This window comes from Idiotropiscis lumnitzeri, chromosome 19 (genome assembly GCF_059441095.1).
Source record: "Idiotropiscis lumnitzeri isolate Australia: NSW breed Sydney's pygmy pipehorse chromosome 19, RoL_Ilum_1.0, whole genome shotgun sequence".
NCBI lineage: Eukaryota > Metazoa > Chordata > Actinopteri > Syngnathiformes > Syngnathidae > Idiotropiscis > Idiotropiscis lumnitzeri.
The window spans coordinates 8,988,486-9,010,962 of NC_142409.1; the positions used below are offsets into that span (position 1 = coordinate 8,988,486).

At 41.6% G+C, this 22,477-nt stretch overlaps 1 long non-coding RNA gene across 1 annotated transcript in view; it reads left to right on the forward strand.

The window, feature by feature from the left end:
- The window catches only part of LOC148318383 (uncharacterized), a 63,074-nt gene extending 42,523 nt beyond the window's left edge, over window positions 1–20,551 (forward strand). Inside the window, exon 3 of the long non-coding RNA XR_015839964.1 lies at window positions 19,950–20,551. This is a non-coding gene — a long non-coding RNA (uncharacterized LOC148318383). The remainder of the gene's footprint in view (window positions 1–19,949) is intronic.
- The last annotated feature ends 1,926 nt before the right edge of the window (window positions 20,552–22,477 follow it).

Genomic DNA, 22,477 nt, shown 5'->3' on the forward strand with positions numbered 1-22,477 from the left:
GCTTTTGAAAGCTGTTAAATTGTTGTAGGTGTTGAAGCACATTGAGTTATCTTGCGAATGAAATGTGCTAGAAAAATAAAACTACCTTGCCCGAACTAACGCATTGTTTTTTTATTTCACAAAAAAAAAAAAAAATGTCCTTAAAAAAAAAACAAACAAACAAGAAATCGAATGCATTATCTTTTTCTTTTATTCCTGATTTTTATTTGTTGTGTTTCTACTTCCTGTTCTTGTTCAATTGTCTTTGGTTTAATAGCACTCTTAGCTGCAGCCAGATCAAAGCAAAGTACTTTTTTTTTTTTTTTTGGCAAAGCAATTCTTGAGGTGACTATAATTACGTTGCATGTGGCTTTCATTGAAAAATGCCGTCGACGAATACAGCGAACCCCCACCTATTTGTGGTTTGCAATTCAACAACTTGCTTATTCGCTCCTTTTTTTTTTTTTCCAGTGGAACCTGTTTGTATTTTTTTTTTTTTAGCTCTTTCTATAACGCCCTAAGATATTCTAAAAAGCCGACAAAGGCCTGGATACTAGGAAGGTCATAATTGGTGTCAAAGAAGTATGTTCTTAGATCTTTGCGTGTTGGAGACGAGCAAGTCACACGTTTATCGGTTGCGTTGCTCTCGTCATGAATTAACATACTTATAGTACTTTGTCATCTAGAGCACGGTGAAACACGTCAATATGGCGGCCATGTTGGCAGTGGCGACTGTCCCATCAAAGGTAACGGCACGCATTGACATTAGCTCGCTGTAAGCATGGGCGTTTTTTGGCAATGAAGTGCAAAACAATTTTGTGTTTTCACTTTTTTTAGGAGCTGAGATTTAAAAACCAAATCTCAGGGCCATGAGGCAGATCTGAACAGTTTAGAAATATGTGTGATGTTACCGTAGCGCCATGCTAGCTAGTAGCAGGCAACGGCGAAACACAACACATTCCTTATTTTTGCTTTCCTTTCTACTTTCCCCGGCGTCAGCAGAAATCCTTCCCCCCCCCCGTTTTTCCCGTCGCGCTAATTTTAAAGGCTTGTTTTTCGGGGGAGGGTGACATCACGCATTCCCATTGCGAAAATCACCTCCATTTCGCAGACGTGATGGCATGCGTACGATGTGAGGTAGCGTCGTTTCATGTGCGATGCGGGCAGCGAGTCTCACGTCATCGCATGATTCATCCCAGCTTTCCACATTTGACCCGCAGCTGCCAACGGAATCCGATGATGTATTCTGCTTTTTTTTTTCTCTATTCTGTTTTCTTTTTTTTTTTTTTTATTTTTTTTTTTTCATCTCAGAACATTGCGTTCCCGCTTGTCCGTCACATTGCCTTGATACCGCAGCTGTAACAGCCGAACGGATGCCAGCAATAACTTGAAGATTGAGAGGATAACAACTGGGAACGCCATCTACTCTGTCTGTATTTGCCCGAGGGAAGACGCCTCGGAATAACAAGCTTAGGGGGAATTGCTCCTTCGCGCTGTTCGAATGGTTCTCAAAGCATTTTGGGGATGGGTGAAAAAAACGCACCCTGAGCAAAAAAAAAAAAACGCATTTGTAAAGCTTAGATTGTTCAAGTCAAATTAACTTCTGCTGATTTCAAAAGTTCTGATACTTTATGCTTCATCCAAATCCATTTGTCGGGAACGCTGGCAAATGTGGATTCTTCATGGTTGGCATTTTGATATGTCACAGTAGGAAAAGTCATAAAATGATGGCTGGAATCCATCCAACTTTTTTTTTTTTTTTTTTTCCCAAAATTTCAAACCGTTCCCAGATGTCCAAATGCCCTTCGGATCAAGAATTTTCTTGTCTTGCTTTAATGTGCCTGTTTTAGAGGGCAGTGAGTGAATGCATGTCCCGCCCCAAATCGAGCTTGGCCAATGGTAACTCTGAATTTTGTTCCTATCTCAAATGGGGGCGGAGCTAGAGCATGAGCAGGCAACTTGGACTTGCAGGAGCAGAAAATGATCAGTTGAAAAATAGAATTTTCACTCATGAAGACAGCACTTCATATACTATGCCACGCACGCAGTCAAGTGTGTTACTTCCAAGTGAACACACTGCAGCTCTGCTTACCTTTGGGCTTTGGCATAACGAGGCCAGATGAATATGAGAGAAAGATAAACAGTTCAGGGTATGTGTGTTCCCCTGATTTAGCGTATTTAAAATACGATCTCAGCAAGCATAGACCTCGATTTTTTTATTTATTTTTTTTTCCTCTCTTCACCGTGCACCAAATGTGTCAGTCAAAAGTCACGTTAAAAAAAAAAAAAGGAAGACTTCTGCCTCCTTGCAACATTTCTACTTTCCACACACGCACACACAAAAAGAACGCAAGTCTGCTTTACAGTAGCGTGTTAATCGTTCAAAGGCACTTTCGAGCGTGTTCGCCACCGCCCCTCGCTGAGCGTCGCTCGCGGGGGCCTCGATCTGATGCGGACCGCATGCCGAGTTCGTGTGTGACGCGATTGACTTTTACGTTCAGTCTCGCAGGAGAGGTAAAACAAGGTTGGCGGCACTCTCGCTCGCTAAACTCGCAGTGAGTTTTGGCACGCCGGGCGTCGAGAAACAAAACCAGCCTTGCTTTGCAATTGACGGCTTTTGCTGACCCGTTGATGTCACGGTGGCTGCGAGAATGGTGATGTCATGTGCACATAAAAAAATTTAAAAAAAAGGCTGAGTGGAGTGAGTGCCATAAAGGAGGTGCGTCTCGCAGGCTGAGCATTAGCATAGAGGCCAGACAGGTTCGCTTTCAAACCCAATCACCCGAGCTGTCATCTTTTTTGTTGCTTTCAGCCAATCAGTGTCGCGTTCATTCAGCTGGCAATTGCAAATCAAAAAAAGTGACGGCTTTTCATTTTCAATGCAGATTATAATAATTATTGTCTTAAAAGTCATCTCAGGATGTTTTTTTACAGCCTTTTCAACCATTGTGGCAATATTATGCAAGGAGTTATAAAATGGATATAAAAAGTCTACACACCCCCGTTCCAAAAACTGAGACCAAGAGAAATAATTGTAACTTTTTTCACCGATCATATGTAGAATTGAATAGAATTTTTTTTTTTTTTTTTTGAGAGATCGAGTACTAGTTAACTTTAAAATGTGGTTGCAAAATTGTGCACACCCTCTTAAACCTGGGGCTGTGGCTCTTCTCAGAATGAAACAATCACATTCAAACTTATTTTGAGGGGGAGTCAGCACACACGGCACCATTTCCAGTGCCTCTGATTAAGATGAAATTAATTTTTTTGCGGTTCTGGTAGGCTTTCTTTGCCATTTTCTCCTTTCTAACACTGTTTGTTTTCTTTTGGTAATAACGCCCAAAAAATATTTTTTTTAACTCATTGAGTCGATTGCATCTTTCCTTGCTTGCAGCTCACGACCAACTAAATTTGATCAAACTCAGTCTCGTAGCATCGTTTCAATGGCATAATCTTGATCGGAACCTAAAATGTAACAAAGACAAATAACAAAATAATGAGTCTCTTATTTCCTTTTTTTTGATTTTCCCGAACAAATAGAAAGCGCAAATGTGGCCGATTTCAGCCCCCCGTGGCAGATTGAACAACGGCGTCCTTTTCTGAGAAATTTCCTAAAAATATATTTATTTGCCCCTGCAGAGCTTGTCTCTGCCTCGCCGTAATTGGGGTGTGACCTAAATATCTGACGGGAAGCTGCACTTGAGCGAGTGCGCCGCCTCATTGACCTACATATGCAGAGAGCATTGGCGGAGCTTTTGTGCACAAATCGATACGGCACGGTGCAGCGTCCTTGCACTTGGCCTTTATCAAAGCCATTCGTTTCCACGACAGGCTTTCGATGTCTATACCCTGTTGTCTTCCAATTAAGAGTCATTAAGTAAATATTTATAATTAAAGACGGTAACGGGTAATGGAGGGGAGAATGCTAATTCCCATTTGAACGAGTGTGAAGGTTCAATTGCAAATTGACAGGTTGTAATTAAATTGGCCAGGAATAAATTAGCCCCAAATTTGATGGGGCTAGTTCTCCTAAATGAGTGTATTCAGTACTTGAGTCGGGACTAAATCCTCCTTTTAATACCACCACCATCATCGTCGCAATTGTAGAAACTAGGGATGGTCAATTAATTGAATTCAAATTGAAAAAAAAATGCAATTAGATAATTTTCCATATTTGATTTTGACCTGATTGTTTATTTTTAGTCGTTTAAACAGAGTTTGTCTCCCTGGCTTCTTTTTTTTTTTCTCCTTGAAGCATTTGCATGTGGAACAGTGGCGACAGATCCCCATTGATTCCATCTGAGATCATATCTAATGCGCCGGCAGATAGTGTTGATGGCTGGCAACAGGGCGTCTAATGGAGTGGCTGCAAACCGAAAATGTCACTGATTGTGGAGACATTTTTGCTAACGAGGGGTACGTAACATAAAGTTGGAAAATATGAAACAAAACAAAAAAAAACACTGGCAATATGATTGCATAAGGCTATTTTTTTTTTATTATTCTGTGCTTATGTGAGGTCAAACGGGAAGTGGTTAAATGATAATCAAAATAGTAATTGTATCAGAAAATATATTTTCATTGTGTACGGTAGTTTGCTTCTTTTTTTCTTTTATAAATTTTTTGCACTAACAGTAAGTAATAATTTAATCATTTTTTTCCTTTTTAATTATTTAATTGTAATTTACCAATTTAATAAAATGTAATATAAAAAGCATGAATGATTTATTAAAATAAATTTATCAAGAAATTAATAAATGGAGTAATTTACATTTTCATTTATTTTACCGATTTTTTTTTTTTTTTTTTTTGTAAAATGATTTGCTGCAATCACAAAATACTTGTACTAGTTGTATTTCAAGTCAAGTTTATTTATATAACCCTTCATCACGAGAAAGTCTCAAATGGCTCCGCATTCCAGGATGTCAAGATCAGATTAACTTATTTAACCAATTATTTTATAAACATAGAATGGAAAGTTGTTTAATTTTCTTGATTTTTTTTTTTTAATTAATTTCTTTTAATAATTAAATAATTGGAATTCATAAACCAATTATTTCATGTAGAAAATGTTTTTTTTAATCTATTTTATAATGAAATAATTTATGCTCAATCCTTCACAAAAGTTCACCGGAAACTTGGAGGTTAGGCATTTGTGGATGGCGACGTTTCCACCCGCCACATACACACAGTGTAGCGTATGAACATCTTTGACTTTCTTTGCAGCTGCTTGAATTCAAACTGTATCTCCTCCTCAGTGTTTATCAGTGCGTTCAATGATGACAACTCATGCAAAAGCAGACAAAGGCGCTCATCGAAATCCATTGGATCTAATTCCCCCCGTAATTGATTGCAACACGTCCGCCTCCTGTTGCCGACACTCGTCCCGCGCCGTGAGCACGATTGATTTAGGACTTCCTCCCCGCATTGGTCCCGCCAGCCTCGGCGACAACAATGTCTCCGGCTCCGGCCTGATGTTCCAGTGTCCTCGTGTACCCCCGCCCCTCCAGGCATGCGCTACGCACGCCCTGTAATTAATTAGGAGCATCCTCGGGCTCTTGTATTGTCCGTGAGTGAGGAGGAGTTGAGTTGGGTGGGAGGTTACTTCATGCTGGAGTAAGAAAAAAAGGGCGCCCTGCTTGTTTTACAGCACACTAAACTGTGTATTACATTTTTTTTTTTTTGTGCTTTTAATTAAAGGTTGTGTTTGTTCGGGGTGTAAAAAGTAGAGCTGCTAAAAAATGTTTTTTTTGTCACATTACATTGAATGTAGTTGTTGAGAACACTGTTTATTTATTTATTTATTTTTTTTTTTTCATTTCAACAAGTCGGTCTCATGTTGAGGTTATGGAGAACAATTGTCCCGCTCTTTGTTCTTTATTTAGTTATAATTAGATTTAATTAGGTCATATTTTCCAAGTGTCCATTTTGTTGTCTTGCACGTTAGGTTTTTGTTTCCACCAATTCTCGTCAGACCGGTCCCTCGTGTCTGCCAATCAGCTACCTCCTGCCATTTAAAAAAAAAAAAAAAAAAAAAAGGAAACGACCAGAAAGCGTAGACTGGAGCCGAGTACCTTCAATTGTCTGCCACAACACAATCTAGATAAAAATAAAAAATACTAAGTGTTTATGGGAGAATGAAGGAGAATGGGGGAAAAAAAATAGGTTTTGAGGCTGCCGCACTCTGCGCTTGTTCCATTTTTTTTCCCACCATCACAACCAAAAGAGAGAATTGGAGCAAGGTGTTTAGTGTTTTTTTTTTTTTTAGTTCATTTACAGTTTTGAAGGCCTTATTGCCTTATTTGCAAGCCTGTCGCCACATTTTTCACAGAGGACACTTGATGCGTGAGAGTCAGTTGTCATAATATTTTAAGTAGCGCTTGCTGCTATTTTTTCTTAAATGCTGATTTTTTTTTTTTTCTTTTTCTTTTTTTGCATCTCCAAACACATTTTCAGACATTCTTTGTACTCAGTCTCGCTAGCTTGAGCTGACTGTGTTAGCTTTTGATAATTGGCTTAATAAAAATGTTTCATTTAAATTTTTAAAAATTTTTTAAAATTTTTATTTATTTTTAATTTTATTCAAAAGCACGGATAATTATTCATTAAATTAAAAGTTAAACACTAAAGTGGAAAGTTGTGGCATGCACTTCCTGAGCGGCCCCTTCAGTGGACATTTTTATTTTTTTCAATTAATTGATTTCTTTTTGCCACATCCGCACAGTTTCGCGTATCAACTGCTGCCTCCAAAAAATTAAAATGGTTTCAAAGTCTTTCGGGAGGCTCGTATCACACCCCAGACTAATTTCAGTGAAACAAAAAAAAAAAAAATCATATTTGGCTATATTTCTTGATCCTCGGGGAATTTTGACAAAAGTATGTCACAGGCGTGTTATGAACCACACCTGGGAACGCTTTTTGCACAATATGTCTGCTTTCGGTGCGATGGCGAGACATGAAAGAAGAGAGGGAGGTTGTAAAGATCGTCCTTTCCGACATAGCAGACAATGTGTCGTGTTTTACAATGTCGGGTCACGGCACGGTCACGCACATTTACTGATGAACACGAAAATAATGACGAGGAGGCAGCAGCTGGGTGGGAGTGGGATTTTTTTTTTTTTTTTTTTGGGTTGCGTTAACAGGACACCACTTTCACTGTCTGTTCAGCTCGCCGACCTGTAGTGGAGTGGAGAGGGTGGGGTTGGATTGTATTTAGCAGGAAAAGCTTCCTGTGCGTGGGCCTCATGGCGCCGAGCGGGGGACGGGATCCGCAATCCAACTTGCTGTCTGCACAAAAAACACCACGAAGCACACACACACACACACACACACGCACACGCACTCTGGCACAGACTGTGCTCTTAATTTCCTGCTTGCAATTCTGGCAGTTGGTCAGAGTGTAAAAAAAAAAAAATGCTTCCTCTACAACAATTACACCTCTCGGATGACGCGTAAATCATCACACAACGGGGATGTTACGCAAAGAATGAGCAACGATAGTTTTCACGGACATACATACACGGGGTGAAATGGTCTTCAAGAGTGCACTCGAAATGGATTCGATTTCGGGGTCAATTCTATGTGCCGCCATGCTTTTTCTGGCCTTGAATGATCCATAAAATCAATAAAAGCTCTTAGAGGCTAACGGGACTGTGAATACTTGCAGTGCTGTAAAAAAAAAAATAAATAAAAAAAAATTTGCTTCCTCTTCCTTATTTTTGATCACCATTACATGTTTTGGTGCATTCAGACAATTTTGCTCACTAGGTTTATAACAAAAGATTTACTGGATTGTCTGATTTGATACTTGGCAGGTGGGCACTGATGAAGAGAATCCAGAGAATCAGCTATTTGTAAACAAGCCATTAAAAAAAAAAAAAAAATCACATCTCCAAAATGTGTTCTTCCTAAAATTGTGCTTAATCGCGCTCGCCCTGCCCACCACTTGACTATTTCCCCTAATCTTAAACACCAGAGGACGATTTTGGAGAAGTAATCTCAGCCGTGTGGCATCCGACAAGCTGGCGGCATGTCAATCCTCCTCGCAGGCCGATTCAAAGGAATTGCTGCGCATCAGCAGCCCTGCGAACGGCAAGCAATTGGGCCGCATGAAATCTCGGAATTAAGCGGCGCAGAAATTGAACCTTATTGAGCGGATTCCGGGCAGCCGACGGAGCGGCTTGCAATAATTACAGAGCATTCAAAGCATTCACACGGAAGCGACGTCGTCAAATGGTTATTTTCATCCCGGGGCTGGCATCCACACGGAATGGCATCCTTGTTCGGGGACGGTGCACCAATCAGATACTTGGCTCATTCGCCTGGCTTGTATTTCTCATATTTACTTATTGCCTAATTTGGTCTACCGGATTTTCCGGACTATGAGCCAATAGTTTTTTTTTAGGTTTTGAACCATGCAGCTAATACAACGGTGCGGCTTTTCTGTGGATTTCTCTTTCGCCACTAGGGGCGCTCCATAGTTCAGAAAATACACGAAATCTCAATTTTTTTTAATTTTTAATTTTTTTATTTTTGGGGGAATTTTTTTTCCTCTTGGGTCTGATCTTTTTTTTTTTTCGTCTTTTCTAATTGGTCGTCCATGCTTCCACCTTTTTGGTGTTTTTTTTTTTTTTTTTTTTGTGATTTTTTCTTTTTTTATTTATTTTAGTTTTTTTTGGGGGGGGTGATTTGTTTGACTTGGTTAATTTCTCGTCAATGAATGCCTGCTGTAATTTTAGTCTGCCTTTGTCGGATCTTTTGTTTGACTTGATTCATTCTTCAACCTGCCTTGCCCTTTTGGACCTTTTGGAAGAATTTTTTACGACTTGATCTGTTCTTCCACCTTTGCCTTGCTTTCATTTTGTCTTTATTGGCTCTTTTCTATGCCTTGATTCATTCTTTCACCTGCTTCTTTTGTCGCTTGGTTTATAGTTCTTTCATTTCATTGAGTCTTTGCAAGACTTAATCGTGTCTTGTTTCCTTTTTTGTTTTCCTCTTCAACATGCCCGTTTTACACGACTTCCCATCGAGCCGTTTGTCCAAATGTGATGACGTGCGTTCTTTTCCATGCATCTCCACTTCCTAATCCATCGGTTTGACTTGCTTGAGTGTGCGCCCGCCCCTACTCTGTGTCGCATGGGCCCGCTTGCACGGAGATCAATACCCTCCACAGGGGGCGACAAAAGAAGGAAATGTTAAAAATGTAAACGCTGAAGCAAACAGCCAGCGCTGTCTCGTCTAAATGATGTGAGCAGCCTGATCTGAGCTCAGGGAGCTTTTGCGGTTAGATTGGACTCAGCGGCAAGTGGCTTGCCTTAATGTGATTAGAGCTCTTTGAACCCTCGCGGGGCCACTGGGAAACCTTCACTGATGCAACCTGCCCCGGTATGGATGCCGCATTGGGACACATGGAGCCTGCGGATTCACAGCCGTTCAAAGAAATCTATTCCGGTCACACTTTATCGGGATTAGTGATGTCAATGGAGCGTTTTGCGGCCCTTCTTTGAAAACCGATACCGTGTTCCTCACGATATCGCTGCTCATCATTTGCACCCCTTGGCAGTTTTCTGGGAGGAGTGAACGAGAGGGGGGCACCGTATACAGCAGGGGTGTGCAAACTTTTTGATTGGCGGGCCACAATGGGTTCTAAAATTTGACAGAGGGGTCGGACCAAGAGCAGATGGATGGAGTGTTTTGGTCACCTCACCTCATCGGAGAAAAAAAATACATTTGATTTGAAATGAAAGTGAACAAAAGCATGACAAGAAAATATATATCTTTGAAAAAACCAAAGTATTTAGAAAATAAAACATGAACGAGGTTTATTCATTTAATTTTTTTCAAGTTCGGCGGGCCGGATTATCACGTTTAACGGGCCGCATGTGGCCCCCGGGCCGTGGTTTGCCCACACCTGGCATACAGTGATAAAGTGACTTCCGTGAAACTTAGGTACCCCAAGTTTGTCGAGTCATAAGCAAAAAATTTTTAATTATTTATTTATTTATTTTCTCTACCTAGTGGGAACCGCTTGGTCTTGGGGTGTCATTGACCAGTCGTCCACCTGACGTTGAGCTCCTCTGTCTCAGGTGCTCATCTGCATGGTTTCTGCTGTGGCATATCAGCCGCCGAGCCCCGCCCAAGCCCCGATCCACATCACTGTTGTGTAAAGAGACGCCGCTTAATCCTATCTGGACGGCAAATCCTCTCCCCAGTCAGGTCCAGGCTGGATGGAAACGGTTGGCGGGCTGACCCTCACCTGGAGTTTTTGGCTTATTCTTATTCTTATGCATCGTTGACAAAACAATTGAAGTGGCTTACACGATACACAATCGTTTTTTTCCTTGTGTTTGGAAAATGATTGCGACTGATTTTTTGCAGCGCTTGTCCTCATTAAGGTTTTGGTTTGGCCTATTGGCAGGAAACACTCTGGACTTGTGGGCACTTCCAATCAAAAGTATTGTCACAACATATAATACAATAATTTAATCTTGCAAATATTTAATGTTAGTGGACATTCTCCTAATTGCTTTCAAATATTGGGTTCCGCCAGAACCGAACACGGTCAAGAATCAAGGACAGCAGAAAAGCAAATGCACCGTTTTCATATGAAATTATGAGCACAAACTCCTAAGGTCAGAAGAAATAATTCCATCACATCTCGCAAATTTTTTTTTCATTTGTATTAATCCCAAATCAGCGCCATGAATTGGGATTAATTCCTCCCAACCCCCCCCCCCTCGGATAAGAGCTGCTCTTTATTCCTCTGAGGGTTTATGCTCATAGTGGATCTATCTCTGCTCTGCAGAGCCCATAAATTGTGGCTAAAGAGGAGAGGCAAACACAGTGGGCTGCCGGTGTGGGAATCAGGCGACATAATCCTTTGTCATTATCTGACAGGCCCAGCCAGCGCACATCTGCTGCCGGGTGCAGTTTCAGGGGGGAAGAAAACAAGCGCTCCTTGGGTTAAGAGGGTCAGGGACACTCCTTCTGAGACTTCGGTGTTCCTCGACAACGGCCGCCCAGTCACTGATAGCTTTATCTCTCTGTGGCGGCTTAGTAGGCGCCTAATTGTGCCCGAGAAGCGACGCTCGGGGACAAAAATAAAAATACAACTTCCAGTGCTGCTGCTGTCATGAAGGCAGCAAGCGTGATGAGTCAGGTTCATGACGGAGAAAAAGAGTGAGTCATGTTCTAAAGGGAGAACGAGAAGCCACCCATCAAGTCGTGTGCAGCAATTTTTGGGGGGGGGGTTTCTGGATTTAAGTGCCTAATTCCAAAATCGAACCGATTTTGTTGAAAGATGTCTGATAGGACTGAACACAAATTGTATGCAAATAACCCCACAAGCTGTGTCAACCCCCCCAATTTTTTTTTTTTTAAATTAAAAAATAACATGCAGCAAGCAACATCTTAAAAAAAAATTTTTTTAGCATATTAGCATTAGCGCTATTTATCCATGGTTGGAATTACGCCATCATGACGCATCTGTCGATTGTGCCACTCAGGAGAAAAACAAATCGCAATTGTTTCACTCGCTCCGTGCAGCGTAAATCCGGTTTTAGTAGCTGAGAGGTGACAAAGAAAGGCTCGTCGAAAACAAGTACCGTCATACTGCTGAGTGGAAGACAAATAAAAAAAAAATTTAAAAAACAACAGAGGCGAAAGCTGATCATGTTTGTTTCTGGAAAAAAAAAAAAGGGGACCAGTGGTAAGGCAGCGTGGCAGAAAAACAGTCAGTGGAAAGGATACTAATCTAGGACTAATCCCCTCAGCATCTGCCACCGATGCATTAATCAGACAGAAAGGAAACATGTTATTCCTCTAATACACTCAGAACACACACACACACACACCTTAACCACTGCTGATGAATCTTTTTTTTTCTCCGAGCAAAAACAATAAACACTCAAATCTCCATTTTGCCAAGCGAAGGGCACATCGCGACAAATAGGCAGTCACATTTACGCCGCTGGACGATTTAGTCTTCAATTCTTTTATTTATTTATTTATTTTTATTTATTTTTTTGTTCTGTTTCAACCTAAAACAAATACAGATTAGTGGTGGCCAAAATCAACACACTCTGTTTACTCTGAAGTGGGCGATGTACTTTGCTTATTATTACACATTTAAAAAAAAAAGACACACTTTAAATACATGCTCTTGTTTATACCATCAACACGGGACCTATTTCCCATTTGTGGCGCTTTTACGGTTAGCCTGCTAAAATAAAAAAAGGATTATCCATGCTCCTAATTATTGTCGGAGTAAATTGAAGTTCTCTGCGTTCCTTATCATCTTTATCTACTTTATATGTCCATGTTATGGTAATTTGTAATTCATTTTAGTTCATTCGGGGTCCCGGGGAAGGAACCCCTCGCTAGATTACATCGTCACGCTGGATTAAGTCGATATTTGCAATTGCTTTTGTAAAGGATCTCCGACGCGCTCGTAATTTGATTGTAAAAGTTTTTTTACAGGTCGCATATTTCAGGCTACCGCCGACCTTTTTAAATTCTCTACACGCCATTAACGCCGACCGTGTGTGTGCAAGCAGGTTAAGCAGTTTGTATTCATAACAGCATCGATATCTGGCGGCCCGATCATATCTTCACGCAAGCACACCTCTCGAATTCATAAGCGGACGTTTGTTTATTTATTTATTATTTATTTTATTTTTTTTAATTAATTAGACCGCATCATTAGTATACAGGCGAGTGTGCGGGTCATCTTGCCAAACAAACACTTAGGGGTACGTGACTCTGCATTCATTTTGTCCGGTCGGCAGATCGCAGCCATCGCAGACGATTTAAAGGAGACGTATTAGGGACGATTGAGTTGTTTGGATTGTAACAGTTGCGTCTCTAGAGGGCATGCCCACCCGGCCAGTGGCATCTCATTTCTTTATTTGTAAAAAAAATAAATAAATAAATAAGAAAAAAATAATAGAAGTAATATGTTGGTCGCATTTTTTTTTTAATTATGTATCGCAAATTTTGCCAATTATTTTGCGCAACCCCAAGTTAATTTTTGTGTTTGTCATAAATCATGGCATATTGATTTTGAAGGAGCCGGTCATCGATGGTGCTCGTCACGCCAGCCTTAATTATCAGGAAACGCATTCCCGAACTCCCATTAGCTGAGGGGGTATTTTAGGGGGGGGCGGTTGTTGTCGGTCCCATTCCACAGATGAGGGATGAGCCGGCGTGTCTGTGTCGAGGGCGTATGGGACGGCGCAAGTCGTCTGCTATGATGGGAAAGATAACACAGCGGTGCATCTGTCACTGTTAATCTGTGACTAGGAAAAACAAACACTCCTTTTAAAAAAAAAAAAAAAAAAAACGGTTTGCGTAGATCAACAAGAATTTACTCAGTTGCTTTCATTTGCTGTCTCAACTGATTTTTTTTTTTTTTTACGATTTAATGGGGGCGTACACCAAGGATGTACCTTAAGCACTCTTTATCTTGTCAACCTGAATTCAGTTTCTGTTCTCATCCCGTTTCTTAGATTGCTGGACCTATATTACAAATTTTGTTACTATTACAACCAGGGGTGGTGCCATAATTTTGCGACCAGAGAGGTGGCCAGCCATCAGGCGTGAAAAATTTAATTTTTTCCTCCTCACATGAGTGTTATTTCGAAGGGGTCCCCATGTGATGCATGACTCCGCCTCCTCCTCGCCACACCGACCTCTCAACCAGTACACAAATATTGCTCGTTACATGGAGGTTTATGTAGCCGTTGACCCTCTCTTCCCCCCCCCCCTGGCTTCTTCTTCATGTCATCTCCGTCGATGGCGAGTTATGGAAGGGCCGGTAAATGATAGTGGCCGGTGTGTCGGGATGATGTGGAACGGTGGTCCACACACGTACACACACTTTGACGATTGTCTTCTCAATTCCACATTTTTACCGCTCTGCCTTGCACCTCCAGATTGCGCCATCAATCAATCCAATTCCCTGCGTTATTTTCACACTCCAACTTGTCCTTGTATTTAGAATCTCCTTAAAAATGCGTTGGCTGTTGTTTTTGCTCCAGAGTATCAGGATTCCCTCATGCAAAGAATCGGAATGATTTTATTGGTCATGTAGCGGTGAGAGGTTGGTGGTGGTGGGTTCGCTCCGTTTTCATAGAGGGGATGACCTCAGTTGTGTCCTTTCCCAGCCTCCCACTTTAGACGCTCTGTGCGCTCAAGGCAGCCGATAGAAATAGAATTGCTGCGGGGATTCCTCCACCAAATGACCTGGAAAACATCGGCTGCTCGACTCGTGCGAGGAATATCGTGTTTATTAAGATCGCGTACATCTTGGGCGTGCTTCTTAAATGAGAGCGGGGAAACAAAATGATGAAGGATGTCACTTTGCGGAAAATATTTGTTTATCGTGCGCCAAAATATTGACGATTTGTATTTTGTAATTGCATTGTTTCAGGCAAAGTTATTTTATCCTCATATTTCTTTGAAATTGGAAACATTTGGATTTTTTTTCTCACCTTTTTACTCTTATAAAGCTATGTTTAATTATATACTCGTTTTTTTTCCTCAAAACTGTATTGTCATTTAGACTAATCTCATAAAGTATTCTTGAATAGTTGCAGATTTTTTTTTTTATAATGTTGAAACGGTAATTTTGAATAATTACATAAATTAACAAATAATGACTTTATTCTGGTATTATTTCAAGTTTTTTGCATCTTTATTTAAAGAATTTATTTCCCCTCACAAGCCTAGAATTTCTTGTCAAATATTTGTTTGCTTATCTGATATTATGCCTTAATTAATAACTTAATTTTTAACACAATTGTTGTCATTACTCTTAAAAAATTACATCATTTATTTTTATCCCTACAATATTACTGCTTTACTCTACAAAAAAAGTGAAGGATTTTTATTAGGATTCTCTTTTTGGAAAAGGTAGATGTAATTATCTCATATTACAATTTATTCACATAGTTAAGTTGTTGTATATTTTCCTCATTTGTGCTTGTAAAATGTCACATTTTTATCTCAAGCTATCACAATTTATTCTTGTAAAATTGTCTTTTTTTTTTTTCTCCCAAAGTTACAACTCTCCTAATATAAAGGCTTTTTTTTTTTCCTTATTTGTTTTTGGCCGTAATCATCCATCGGACTCTCCCGCTATCTGCTCCTTCCATTTTCAATCATATCAAAAGCTGTTTTTGCACCAGTTCTCCGTGTTGAAATCTCAACATTAAAGCCACAAATTCACTTGGTGGATGCCAAGAGGAACTGGAGGCTGCACTCTTGGACCGACTCCAACTTGACATTCCTTTCTCGAAGGCCCAAAAAAAAAAAAAAACCTTGTGGAAAAATAATGATGTGTATTTGGGAGACCGTGCATAGGAATCTCCTCACACACGCTGCCTCCGTTGTGCTCGTGTTGTTTTTGTGTGTCATGCGAGTGGAAGTCAGCGTGTGGGGTCTTTGTGTTCGGTAGTGAGAGACCTGCATGGGTGATTAATGGGGGGGGGGGGGGGGAGCTGCTTCTTGTGTGAGGCGACGTACACAATCGGCCAGGGCCGGACCGCAGCCCCGCCGGGCTTGTCCTTCACACGAGGAGAAGGAGAAAGGCGAGGGGGTTGGGGGGGTTGGGTGAGGGGGATCAGCTCTTCCCTCTGCCCATCCATCCTGTAAGAAAAAAAAATGTCGTGTTCTCATCCACATGGACTTTTGCAGACGTGTCGTTAAAAGGCGGGAGTGGAGGTGGTGATGCAAAAACACGAGTTCAGCAGCAAGTGTGGAGGGAGGAGGGGGTGGGTGGGGGTGTATTCTGGAGATTTGAGGACCCCAGCTGTGAATCAGCCGCCCCACCTCCCCGCGCTTTGGGTATGCGGCCCCTCTTCTTCCCTCAGTGTTAAACAAGCCTTTTTAAATGGGCTTTAACCTGGATCCGCCCAAAGGGGCCATTGTGGGAACGGATGTGTGGACACTAGCGCTCGGTAAACATGACTACTCGTCCGCTTTCTCACATTCTCAAGTCGCTTTTTTTGCCGGCCAGCCCGTGATTTGGATCGTGTTGAAGGAAAAAAGAGAGATATTATTGCACAAACGCGGCTATCAGAGATGGTTTAGGTCAGGGGTGGGCAAACTACGGCCCGGGGGCCACATGCGGCCCGTTAAACCTTTTAATCCGGCCCGCCGAACTTGAAAAAACACACGTTGATTTTAAAACCGCCGAACTGTGCAAATTCTTTTTTTTTTTTTTGTGAAGATTCAGATTAGAGTCTGCGGCTCCTCGGCATGCCACTGTTGTCCAGTATCTCAAAGTGTCAATAATGTCATTCCGCGGACAGCACAAATGACTCCCTCGGTGCGCTACATGAACACAAATAACCCGATTACATAAGACAAGTCAAACAAAGTGGTGTGTGAAGGCGGCCGAGGGCTGATTCGCCGTCACTGGCGACGCACTCATTTTTACGGATGGCGACTCACGCATCCAGTAAAGTTCATCTCAAACCTCCCCCACGTGAGCCTCAAGAGTTCCTGGAAGGTTATCGTTTCAAATCAATATTAGTCATCCGCCCAGTCGGCCGGCGTGTTTCCTCGTAAACTCCCCCGTCTCGTCTCTTTCCCGGCAGTTTCTATTTCGATACGGACGCTTTGATGAGAGGAAAGAGGAAGTGTAAGGAAATATTGCAGCTCGTTGGTTTCCTCCTGTGACGCGGTTTGGGACTTCCAATAAAGTGACGCAGATGCCTGTTGCCATGACAACATTAGACGCACATTCACCAGGTTACCATATCGATATGTAACCAAATACACAAATTGCTTATACCCAAATAGTTGGCTCTTGGTGTTCTTGCTGACTCCTCAACTGAGGAATTTAAAGAAATATCCACGTCCTCCACGAGTGCGACGCCTCCGTTCTCACGTGAAAGGCCTCTGGTATTTCTTCGAAAGCATCTGTGTTACTTGTAAACATTTCAACCAGGAAGTACAAAACAGGGGATGTTCGTGGTGCGGGTGAGAGAGAAGAAGAAGAAAAAAATTAAAAAACTGATGAATGGTTTCATTTTTGAGGCTTTTATTGGTGTGTGCGTCGCTTATGCCGCTTGGTCTTTTAGGACCGTGATGCCGCCGTAACGAACGCCCTCGCCGTTGTATTGATTCCTGAGCATTGCAGGAAGCCATCAAGGGCGATAAATATTACGAGAGACGGGAGCATTGCCACCCGGCAGTCGAATTGCGCCAATTTTATGGAGGCTGAATGGAAATAGTCAAAACAGTCAATGGAATGTGTAAATATGTTATTATGCATTCATAAACATATATTAAGCGTGGGAAATCATTTTTTCGATTTCCTCCACTGCTTTTCACCTTAACGAGCCTCTCCTTCGTCGTCGTGCAAATGCGTTTCTATCAATATTCATAATAATTATGTATAACTTTCCTCCTTATCGAAATAATGTTTACCTGCCGCTTCGTCCGTGTTACGGCGAAATCAATTTTGCATCCGGAGATTAATCAGTTGATCAATCGCACGTCGACAGGAATTCAATGTGCTGGTTTGCAAAAAAAAATAATACATTGAATTTTTGTTCCAATCTGTGAGTGACGTCGTTTTGCCTTTAAGAGCGACACTTTTGCCCAAAATGTGATAATTAGCCGCTATTTTGCAATTATTTTCTCCGTAAACGTACAGGTGCCTTTAGCTCTTGCTGCCGTGAGTGTGGTCATTCTTTTTGATGGTCTATTAAGCAATCAATAATATTGTGTCCGAGCGAAGTCTATAGCACATCACGGCATATGAATAAAACATGGAACAAAACGTCTTGGGAGAGACAATCCAGAATGCATTAGCGCCGAAAGCCGAGTCCAAAAAAACAACAGCCACAAAAATACACACACTCCAAAACTGGCAGCGTGTGGCGGCCTTAAAGCCAAAGGCACAAAGTGGAGAAAACACACGTACAGTATGCCGCAAGCGGAGAGGGCAACTCGGACATAGTGCTTGTTTGTTAGCCAATGAATGGGCGCTTTGAGTACGGAGCATTTTTTGTCGGTGAGGAATGGCGACAACGGCGGCGCGGGTCGGACGATTTACGACTCGCGGCTGTCTCCGAGGCCAGCCGCGATATCTGGACGTGGCCGCAGCTCGACAAGCACGCTTGTTGTTGGGCCGAATACACAAGTCAACCTTTAATATATGTAATTCGGGGACTTTTATTTCACACTTCCCCGTCCTCAAGTGCCATATTCCTTCTGTCTGAGCACTTCCCTCCCAAAGTCAACCAGGATGAACTCTGCATTGAAACGTCATGCTGCGGCCCTCCATCACGGTCCCGTCTGGGGCTACAGGTGACCAGCTGTCTGCCTGTGTTGCGCTCTCCTCGGGACAGCTGCAGCCATCAATCACCATCTCTCCCTCCCTCACTCCTCCTCCATTCCACTATCCTTGAAACCATTCGTGTCCGTCTGGCCGCTCTGACCGCAACAACATCAGGCTGCCTCATCTGGTCTCTCGTCACTCCTCCAGGCGGGGAGGGGGGGGGGGGTGTTCTTGACTTCTACCGACACAGATGTTGTCGTGAATTTAAGCTTTGATGAGGCGGCTACAAGATGTTAGAAACCTCTGAACAAGGCAAAAAAAAAAAAGTGGTGTGTTTTCAGTTTAGGGTACAGCTTGAACAAAGCTCATGCCGAAGAGTCACTTGTTTCATTTGTATGGCCTAGAAGTGTTTTTCAAACTCATTTTCTGTAATTCTGACTTTACAACGGCATTAGTGGAGGATGATGCCCTTGTATGTGGGAAAGGAGAGCCACACATTTTTTTAATTGTGGGTTCAAATATGTTTAAGACGATGATATTAAATATTTTTATTTCAGGGGTGTGTAAACTTTTTGATTGGCGAGCCACAATGGGTTCTAAAATTTGACAGAGGGGCCGGACCAGGAGCAGATGGATGGAGTGTTTTTGTAACCTCACTTCATCGGAGAAAAAAAAAATACATTTAATTTTAAATGGAAGTGAACAAAATGTGTCTTTGACACACCACGGTATTTAGAAAATAAAACATGAACAAGGTTTATTCATTTAATTGTTTTTCAAATTTGGTGGGCCGGATTAAAACGTTTAATGGGCCACATGTGGCCCCCGCGCCGTAGTTTGTCCACGCCTGATCTATATACATATTTATAAAATCTATTTTCTAACACCGCAATCATCGTCACAGACCTATCGATGCAATATTTTTTATTTTTTTTCCCAACGAAGCAAAACTGTTGTTTCAGGTTGTCTGGGCCGGGATTTTGAAATGACACCTGTTTTATTCCACTCGAGTGCCCCAGCGCTCACGTTAGGAATAGTTTTACGAGGCCGTAAAATGATAAGGCGGCCGCGGCGTGACGCGTGCATTCAATGGCCGCAGATGGAAAGCATTGAAGACCATTATTGTGTTCCACAGAGGGGGTGGAGGTTGTCTTCCACTGTGAAGTCTTTGGCACACTTTTAAAAGAGAAGGGGGTCTTAATATATGCAAGGCTGTCTCGGTGGCTTTTTGGCACCCCATCCCCCACCCCTGTCAACATCCACCCGACACATAGCTTCTTTTTCTGAGAAGTCGGATAAGGGAGGGTCAGCATGTGAGTCGTAGTGTTCCCTGGAACTTCTTCCTTGTTTTTAAAAAAAAAAAACAATAAATATAAAAAAAAAAGGGAGGCACTGACAGGCCCGACAGGCGACTTCAGACGCCAACATGAAACGGGACTGGAGTTCTGTACTTCCTGTTTGTCTCGGGAGGAGGCCAAGGACACCTCAACAAACAAACCGATGCGGAGAACTCACAACGGGGATGCAAGAATTCAAAAAGCCTGCTTGCCTGTTGTCCAAACAACATCTCTGCACATGTGCCGCCCGCTATAATTAGCCTTGAATGCGGAAGCGATAATCCTCAAGTCTGGATGCTCTGTCGGACAGAGAGCTAATTGTTAATGTTGGTGATTATTTTCAGGAGAGAGGCTCGTGTCGACGGTGATGCACGTGACTTTGGGTTTTCATGCATGGCTCGTTGTTGTGTCTTTGGGAGTGGAGGGAGAGTCGGGGAAGCTGGTCGGGTGGAGTCCGTCTGGAGTTCTCAGACTAGCCGTCTCTACGCGGAGCACCTTGGACATGGCAAACAACGAGCAATCGGAAACTCCTAAAGACAGTCTGGAGACCGTAACCAATGTCTAAATATGCCTTATTTGACTCGGAGCTGTTGAAAGCCTTAATATATATTCTTTTTTTTTTTTATTCCTGAAGCCTAATCTTATACTGAATATGCAAAATAACTAGGGCCCAATCGATAATGATTTTTTTTTAAGCTAATTCCGATATTTGTCAAAATGTAATTGTGTTAACCGATTAATCGGTCAATTGATTTAAAACAGTATATAATTGATGAAGTATCTTGTTTTTTGGACTTTACTTTGTCCTTTAATATTTGTTTAACTTTACAACAGACAAAAATCGGCAAAAATCTGACAAGGTTTATCTGTCATTTTTTTTTTATTTTGTAGCAGGAATTTTTGAATAGCATTATCTTTGTCTTCTGTTATAATGTGTTTCTATCCAAAAAAATAAATGCCAATTTTAAGATTAAACCGGATGGCCGATTTTTCCCTAAAAATAACGAGTCGGACTATTTCTTCTTCTTCTACTATTTGTAATGTAATTATAATAATAATGTAATGTGCATGCCAGGCCAGTAGTTGGCGATAGGACTTTGTAGTGACACATACCTGCACGGCAGCTAACTTGATTCTTGCGAGTCTTACCAGAAACATTTTTTTTTCATTACTTTGGCGTTAGCGGTCCTTTAATAATTCCACGCCGTTACTTTTGACCCCGAAGGAAATAGTGGAAATGAGTCCTGGACACTTTTTGCTGGAGCGTTACAAGCGCAGATGCTAACATTGCTACACGTTTGCATTTTTATAGACATAGGACTTCAATTCTCTTGTACAGGAATGTTAAGAACAACTGTTTTTACGCAGTTTTGCGGTGAAACTGTCTTCTAAACAAGCCATGTTCGTTCCACGCTACACTGCTGAATGAGATTTGTGAAAGGGGAGTGGGGGGTTGGGACAACTAAAATACAGACATTGTCACCAGGATTTTCACACAAGATGACATACATCATTTAGTTTTCGGAACGCTAATGGGACACTTAGAGCTGTCACTCAGCTGGATGTGCTTGGCTGGCCTCCCGTGGAGGGCTGGGGGGAGGGTTTCTGCTCCAGGCTCATAATTAAAGCCCTAAAGCTCATCAAGTGTGTGAGAAAAAGCCCCCACCACCCATTAGCAGCAAGACAATTAACATAACTCTATGTACACAAGTTTCAGGAGCGGAGCACCTGTGTTGACTTTGGCGGAACCCGTTGCCGCTGCTGCTTCTGCATTCGGGGCCAAGTGGGAATGAAAGCAAAGTCGCCAGGGGTGCTGGATTTGTAAATACGTGAGAAGAGATGCGTGTGCGTGTGTGTGTGTGTGTGTATCCGGGGGGGGGGGAGTCTTCCACGCATTCCCTTCAATGACCGGGAACATTAAATGAACTTAGACAGGCAAAAAAGATCCCAAAAGCTACTCGGGTTCACTTGGGATGCATTGCAGTTTGGATAAAATACAGTTTATTGCCACTCGTTTACTTAAAAAAAAAATCATAAATAATTGCAAGTACTAGAAGTTCTCCCATTCTTCTTTGTACTAAAGCAGCTCACTGTCAGCGTCATTGTTACTGTGGAAATGAGTTGAGTCACGTTATTGCAACACGGTTTACGTCACAATGCACAAGTGACGAAAGTTAGCACTTATCAGCATAACGCCATGAAATGATGTTTGGAACAGAAGAACTTCTGCGCAGAAGTTCTACTTTTACAGGGAAATTTGTTAAGTAACAGCTTAGTACTTTCACAAGGAAAAAATTGTAGAAATTATTCATTTGTATGAGAAACAAAGTTACAATTGGTAGAAAATATATATTCATACAATCGTAATAATTGGGGGAAAAAATGATTGTGTAATGTCCTATTTTTTTTTCAAGCAAATTAGTTGTTGAACATCAATCAGGTCCTGTTTTTTTTTTTTGTCCAAGCAATAAATCGTAATCTTATGAATCGTGATTTTTCGGAAAAAAAAAAGTTGCGATTACACAATTGTTGAACTTTTTGTGAAAAAAAATTATATATATTTTTTTTTTTCAAGAAAAAAAAAGTTGAAATCGCACTATAGTTATTTACCCATGCCCAAATAAATGGAATTCACGCCAATATTTTTTTTTCGAAGAAAAAAGTCCTCATTACAAAACTCAAATCGAAATTCTTACGACGTTCATATTTTATCAAGTGAATTTCAGTAATCGCAATCATATGACAGTCATTTCCTCAGAAGAGATTCAAACCCGGAATTTAAGAACTGCAAGTCAACTTTTCTCCTGGCGTCTTCATTCAAATCGTGACTTCTTGTCGAAGTGACCAACATCCCCCACTTATTCGAGTCTTC